Source organism: Anas acuta, chromosome 3 (genome assembly GCF_963932015.1).
Source record: "Anas acuta chromosome 3, bAnaAcu1.1, whole genome shotgun sequence".
Taxonomy (NCBI): domain Eukaryota; kingdom Metazoa; phylum Chordata; class Aves; order Anseriformes; family Anatidae; genus Anas; species Anas acuta.
Window position 1 is genome coordinate 33474634 of NC_088981.1, and position 7392 is coordinate 33482025.

Here is a 7392-nt window from a genome sequence, read left to right on the forward strand (position 1 = left end):
GGAGCAGTGGCTGCAGTTGTAAGGCTGGATTATGCCCACTGTGAGGGAAAATAGTGTTTCTTATTTTTTTCTTAGGTCTCTCATCGGGCTCCCCTTGTGGCTCACAGTCCCTCTGCTTGCTGTACGCTCACAGAGGATTTCTGAAATAAAAAGGAAGTGACCAAGGAAAATCTGTAAGTTTTTCTAGTTTTTCTATAACCGTGCTTTATGTACGTGGTAAGAATTATACTCAGGCATAACTCAGCACCAGCCAGGCACACTTTGTTCTAATCCAAGCTGTGTTATAGCCCTGACGGAGACCTGACGGCAATGAGCGGGCTGTTTGTGAGGACACTATTAAGCGGTTTGGAAGTCCTGAGTGCAGGCGTGTCTTTTCATCTCGGAGTGCTAGGAGGGTCTGCTACACTCCTTGCAGCTCTTCATCCATGCCTGAGGCCACAGCAGGCTGTGTATCCACCACGAACCCGCTGTGATCTTCTGAGCCTGTTCAACGAGTTTTTTTCAGAGGTGGAGGCAGCTCCTGCCATAAGAAGGAAAGAGAAGCAAAGCAGAGCACATCGTTACGCCACTGCCCATGTGCTGAGTAGGGCAGACAGTTCTGGCTTCTCCTGCTCATACGTCTTTTATTTTTTATGGCTATAATGACTCAGAGCAGGGCAGTGAGGATGACCAAAGGCGTGGGATGGCTGGAGTGTGGGAGATAATTAACAGGGCCAGGACTCCCCTGCCTGGAAGAGGAGCTAAAGTTTATGAAATCGTGAGTAATGTGGGGAAGGGGAAAAAGGAATGACTTCTATTTCTTAGCCTGAGGACTGAGAGGTCCTGAGGGGAGCAGAGAAGGTGACACTTGTGACATTGCTGAGCTGAGAAACACCATGGTACCCAGCACCTGGAGCGTCCTGAGCGTAACGGGACAGCTCTGTGCTAGAAAAATCTGCTGTGAAGTCTGAGACACGGGAATGCCATGTGCATCCTCAAGAGAAAGGTGGCTGGGAGAGTAACCTGGGGAAATCCCACAGCATCCCTGCCTTGTTCTCATCAGGCTGTTGAGTTACCTGGGCCTCTGGTCTCACCCACTGTGGCCATTATTGCATGTTTGTATCCGTTGTTCAAAAAAACACCCGGTGGCAGTCAGTTCAGCCCGAGGAACACTAAACTTCACAGAGTTCTGTAACTATTAACTGCTTTATCTTCGTGCCATTAAGTATCATTAGGTCCCTACCACGGGTTTAGCAAAACCCAGATGAGCCAAGAGGGAGAAATAATTGCAGCCCATATGCCTGAAATCATCCATCCCACTAAGGGCTGCAATTCAGCTCATGAGCTGTAATCACATCAATTAACCTTTGTTCCATTTAACATTAGGAGGGCCACAGAATTACAGTGTTCGTAATTAACCTCCTGGATACAGATGCATCCAAAAACAAAGAGGCATCCCTGTGTCTCCCAGGCCTGTGCAAAGGCAGGGCCAGAGGTGAGGGTTATTAAGCAAAAGAAAAGAGGGATTAACATCTCCTGAGCTCTGCTGCTGCCTTGCGAGGGGAAAGGCTGCCGGGAGCCCCATGGGCTGAGCAGCCACACCATGGGGTGTGTGCCACGGAAAGGAAGGGCCCAGGATCCACAAAGGGGAAAGGGGGGAGCTCCCAGGGTCTACATGACGGTGAATAAAGAAAAATCTCTCCCCAGAAAGGGTGTCCGCGTGGTCTCCCAGCCCCTCTGGGATCGGGTGTATCGCTGAAGAGCCACGGGCTGGGTGGGAGCTGGTCTCTGCTGCCCCATCGGAGGGGCAGAGCTGGCCCCAGGGATGGAAAAACACAGAGCAGCCGTTTAAGTGGGAAAAAAATGGAGAAGATTCACTGAGCAGCAATGGGAAAGTAATTGAGCTAAACTGAAACGTAATTGGAAAATAATCATGGTGAACAGCAGTTTAACACATTTTATTCTAATTTGAACAGAAGTTGCTTTATGAGTTGGTGTTTGTGGCGTGCTGTCTATAGCCTAGACAAAAGACTTTTTTTTTCTGTGGCTGGGACTGAAGCCAGAAGCAGACCCTGCTCCCACATCCTCACTGCCACCTCTGTCTCCATTCTCAGTGCTGGGGGCAGAGAGGGACGAAGCATCCAATTTCTCCAGCAGCGTGCCAGAAGGACGGTGCTACCTCTGCTGGAGGTGGTGGCTGGGAGACCCCGAAGGCTTGCTGTGCAGTAGCCAAGAGCATTTTCTGTCCATCCCTTCTCCGTGCTGTTCTGCTCCAAAGCTGCTTATGCAAAGCGTTCAATAAATACCCCCTGAAACGTGGAGGAGATGAACAAGGTAATGTGAAGAATAATGAAATGTCCCTCAGCCTCCGGGGAAGCAGTATTGACCAGCCATGGAGAGAGCTTGTAATGAGGCCCACTTTACCCAGAGAGAACAGTAATAGCCTTCCCTTCCGCAGCCCCCCTCGCCCCCCCGTAAATTGTGTTTGCTCAAGAAAATGATTTGTTCAGGAAAGGAGCCAGGCAGCAGGTGCTGGCTGGAGGAGCCAGCGAGGAGGCAAGGAGAAGGGCTGGGGGGAGAGTCATGGGCCATGTGTGGCTCCCCAAGGCCGGTAGCTGTTGCAGATGAGATGTGCTGTGTCAAAATGCCCCTCTGCATCCCGCTGGCCCAGGAGGATGGGGGAAGGAGACTTTAGGGACATGGGAGCTAGATGTGGCAGCAGGGGTGGATCCTGTGTCCCGTGAAAGCCACCCTCATCCCAAAAGTACTTCCCTTTGCCTCACCCAAACCTCTCCGTTCAGTCCTCTGTTCTTTGCACTGATGGTGAGATCTCTCTCTGCTGGTCGCCCTTGCTCTGCTGGAGCAGGCTCTCACGACGTGTCTGGATTCAGTGCACTTGCATGGTGGGTTTACTGCTCACTCTTTGGCCCATTTATTGAGCACTGTCTGCCATAGAGACCCCCAAAGCTGTGGCTGTGGACCCATTCCTGCATCTGCAGAGCATCCGGCAGAGATTACACCCCTGCACAAATAGAGATGCAACCCAGAAAACTGCCTGCTCAGCAGCAGGCTGCTCAGCCCACCAGGGCTGCAGCTTCCCACCCACAGCTGCTCTTGTTTTCTAGCCCGTGACCAGCAGCCTCTTCAGAGTGCCCCTTGTTTCAACATCATGGGGGTTTTCTAAGGCTGCTCATTTGGTTTTAACCGTGCTATCTGTTCAAGGCACCACCCTGTCTACATTAACCTTTATTGCATTATTCCCATGTCTTCCAGTCCTCATTTCCATTCCTTGCCCCCTTGTTATCTGGGGACATAACAGGTCACTTTGCTTTGCTGTTCTTCCTATTTGCATCTCTGCCTTCTGCTGTCAGAGCTTCCTTTGCCTGCTCCCTCCCTGAGCAGCACTCCATTTGGGATCAGCATCTCATCAGACTGCAATTCCCTTTGCTTTGGTCCAGTGTACAAAGTGACAGACCCTCTCAAATTGAGCTGGGACTTTTGTCTCACAGCCAGCAAGGTCACTGCAGTCCAAGGAGCTCCTCAGCACATGTGTGTGTGTTGTGTCCCATGTTAACACAGGACCAAAGGTAGCTTTGCAAATTTTAGAGCTGTCTGAGTCCTCAGGATGGTGCATTTGAACACCCACACGCTACACAGAGTGTTTGGAAGATGGAGGGAGAATAAGGGTTTATGTTTATTGTAATTATACAATTTATGTCCTGAGTGATGTCCAGAGGAGAGACTCCTGCCTGCCTCCATTGCAGCTGAGAGAAGGCTGCAGGGGAAAGCACCAGGAGGGTTTCTTCTTCCCTGCTACGTTCTGATGTGATCCAGTGTATGGTCAATCCAGAGAAGGTGTTTCAAAGCTTTGCTGTGTCCTCCGTGGTCTCACCCTGGTAATCGGGACAAGATGATGATCCCTCCCAAGCTGCGGAGAGCCCCATGCTGGCACCCTGAGTGGACACACGTCTTCCCTCTCCAGGCAGGGAACAGAGGGGTTAGACTTCACCATGCCCTGGACAAAATGCTCTGGAAGCTGTCAGCCTAAAGCGAATTGGAAGAGCCACCCTACTGTGTTCAATCTGTTGATTAAAGCAGCAGCTGATCTTATTGTCATTCCTAACAGATCAGCGCCGTGTTTTCCAAGGCTGCTGCTGAGCCTATTGTTAGCTTGGCTGGTTGCAATGATCTGAATTTATCCTAAGGGTTTCTGTTGTTGTTGTTGGTTGGTTGGTTGTTTTGTTTGTTTTGTTTGTTTGTTTTGTTTTTCAAGGCTTTGAGCCTCCTCAGAAAAATAACTTAATTGTCACTGTGCGTTCATTGGGGTTTCAGGTGGAGAAACCTGCCCACCTGGCCACAACCCTTTGTTTGTGAGTTGCTGACTCACACTAACCTAACCAAACTCCTTGAAAACAGAAAAAAAAAAGAAAAAAAAGCCAAGATAGGACAAAAGCAGAGCACATTCAGACAGACCTCCTCAGATTAGCCTGAACCAGACCAAACCAGAGACCTACCTTGATTTGAGCAGACCTGACCTGGCATAGTTGAGTTTAACCAGGCTGTTCAGATTCTGTGGTTTGGCTTTGCTGTATATCGGATTAAATCCACCTGCTCATCTGTTGACACAGCCTCTTTTGCAAACCAAGGACCTTCTGGGATGCATCCCAGCAGGACAGACCTGTAACCTTGCATTAGCTGTTGCCCTCATACTGCTTAATGTGGGATTGCTTCTCATACTGGCTTAATTTGCAGAGATCCCAGGGATGGCTCAGAGCAGCACCACAGCTGGTTGAGTGCCAGCAGGTGCAGTAGGCTACCAGGTGCTGCTTGGCACCTAGTGCACAATGGCACAGCATTTCAGGGGGCGACCACTTTTCTCTAGGTAGAAAAATAAAAGCCTTGTAATAAAAGCCAAATGAAAGCAGAGCCTCATCCTTACCTGCTATCTACTGCCTTAGGAATCTCTGGAAACAACATGGGAAATGGCACCCATCCGTATCCCATCTCTGATTGTGACTTTTCTGCTATGAGTGATGCCAGGTGCTGAACTTGATTTCCTCCTACCTGGAGGTGACACACAGCCCTGATCTAAATGAAGGAGCTAGGAAGCTGCACATCTATGACATATACCAGTGTAACGTACGTGGTAATTATCAGTGCTATAGGGGCTGAGCTAAAGGAGTCCCGTATATAACATGGGACTAAAGCTCCTTTAGACTTATGATAAATCCAGACCTGAACACCAGGATATATAGAGATCCTTGATTCAAAGTTTTTGTGTCTTACCTGCTTAGCAGTCTGCCACTCAGCTTCCAAACTAAAAATATTGATTGCTTAAGCAGATAAAATGAGCCACCTGAAGTGATCCCGTTCATGAAACCCATGTAGGCTCAACACTCATCAATAATATCAAAATGGAAAAGAAGAGGGTGTTATACCAGTTAGGAGGTGTAACAAAATGATGGGCAGACCTTGTAGGAAGGTCCCGAGCTGTTCTGGAAATGGACAAAGAGGTTCTTCATCAGAGATCCCTCCTGGCTAAAAGTACAAGTTCTGTGGGAATATCACAGGTCAGATTAAATTGTACGGGTTGGTGAAGGTTATCCACTATTTTGGATGCTTCGAGGAAAAAAGGTTAGAAGAGAAAAACTGAAGTCTGAATTTTGAATGACATTCTGGGCAGGACCAAAAGCTGAAAGTCAATTTCCCATCCCTTTGGGTAACGTCCTTTAAAAGTCCTCACTGACCCTGACCAGAGCCAGATGTCTTGCTGGCCCTCTGTCCTTCCTAGCTAAGGAGGAAAAACTATTTTCAGTAGAGCCTGATGTGGAGTCTCATGGATCACAATCAGCAGCACGGCTTCATACCCTTGCTGCTTTCCACACAACGAGGCATCCAAGGGCAATCCTAAACAGGAACACTGAGTGTTAAACACAGCAGCTCTTGGGAGACTGGGTATTTACCAGACTGTCATTATCTGTTGAAGTTCCCCACATGATTTTCCCCATAAAAACAAAGAAACAAACAAACAACCCAGCAGAAATAATTTTCTGCAGTCTCAACAATCAGGATAAAATCTTTGTTTTCAGACGCTCTTTACTTCCCAGCGCTTCAGGTTGAGCTTGTTACTTTTCCCAGCTAATTAGCATGCAGCCTGCAGGTTCCACAGCATCAGCTAAATATAAACCATCCTTTTATTTTTTCCTTTTATTTGAGGGCTGTTGACAGAGCTTTTTGTTCACATGAAAGGTAGAGGATTAGCCATGTGAGGTTCATCCCTCATGTCTGTCTCCTGTCATCAGAGGACGGTGGGTCTCATCCATTAACCAGGCACACGGCCAAGGCAAAGCACTGGGCAAGGCTTCGCAGAGGACAATGTCACAGCCAGACTCAGGGGACTGTGTTCCTGGGCTCTGACTTGGCCATGGTCTAAGTGCTGAGGACGAGAGCTCGGCTCTTGTCAGTCCTGGCTTTTCTTCCCTGCTCTTGGCTGTCCGGAGGAGTTACCTCTGTTCAATGTCCTTTGCCTTCTCCATGTGGTCTTCGGGGATCAGTCCTGCTTGGGACGTGGGAAAAGGGACTGCAGGAAGACTCGCTCCCAGTCTTCGACCTTTAGCTTTAACCAGCTTGTACTTGTAAACTTCTCTGAGATTTCCTAATAAATGAACTTCCAGCAGACACGGGGGCAACGATACGTGTCCTCTCCATGTGCTTTCCAGGCTTCTGCTAACAGACTTGGCCCCTGTACCCGGCTTGCCTGCCAGTTTGTAACGCTTTAGGAGCAATGACATTCCAGGCTGAGGAAGGATGAACGCAGCCTCTATGTTAATTTCTCACCGTTCGGTGCCCCCCGTGTCCTTTTTATACCCATTAGGAGGACAGGGTGACATTACGGGAGCCACAGGCTGCATTTCCAACCCTAAGGGATCCCATCTTGGCTGAACTGTAGCTGACATTTCACCCACTCTGGGCTTTAATGCACAACCAAGACCCTCTGGGCATGATACACAACCGTTTTATAGAGCACTGAAACAGAGCTTTCTCCAGCTGGGATAATAAAGGAGGGGATTTTTTTTTTCCGATGGCTCCTGTTGGAACACATTATGAAGCCCTTTGTGAGAGGCTTTAAACAGAGCCTTTAAAGTGAATTCAGATGGAGTGAGACTTGGCAGAGACTGAACTGGAAGATGAAGGTGGGGGTGTGGGGAGAACCTCCGAACCAAGGGGAATCGTTCCTGGAGCACGAAGAAAGCTGCAGGATTAGATCCCCTTTGTCCTCCCAGCCACAAGACTGAGATTTCCCCGTGCCAGGTGCCCTGTGCCCTCCCTTGAGCTGGCATGCAGCCGGCCAGTTTGGCACTGGCTCGCTCTGGGTGGCCCCAGCACAGACTCGCTGCCTGCCAGCCGCAGTCA

The 7392-nt window shown here is 49.2% G+C and overlaps 1 long non-coding RNA gene across 1 annotated transcript; it reads right to left on the bottom strand.

Annotated features, from left to right (window-relative positions):
* Positions 1-1921: 1921 nt before the first annotated feature.
* On the bottom strand, positions 1922-4769 carry LOC137852986 (uncharacterized). Its single transcript, XR_011094130.1, has 2 exons — positions 2763-4769; positions 1922-2288 (listed from the first exon to the last, which is right to left on the bottom strand). It is a non-coding gene; the product is annotated as an uncharacterized lncRNA (long non-coding RNA).
* Positions 4770-7392: the final 2623 nt, after the last annotated feature.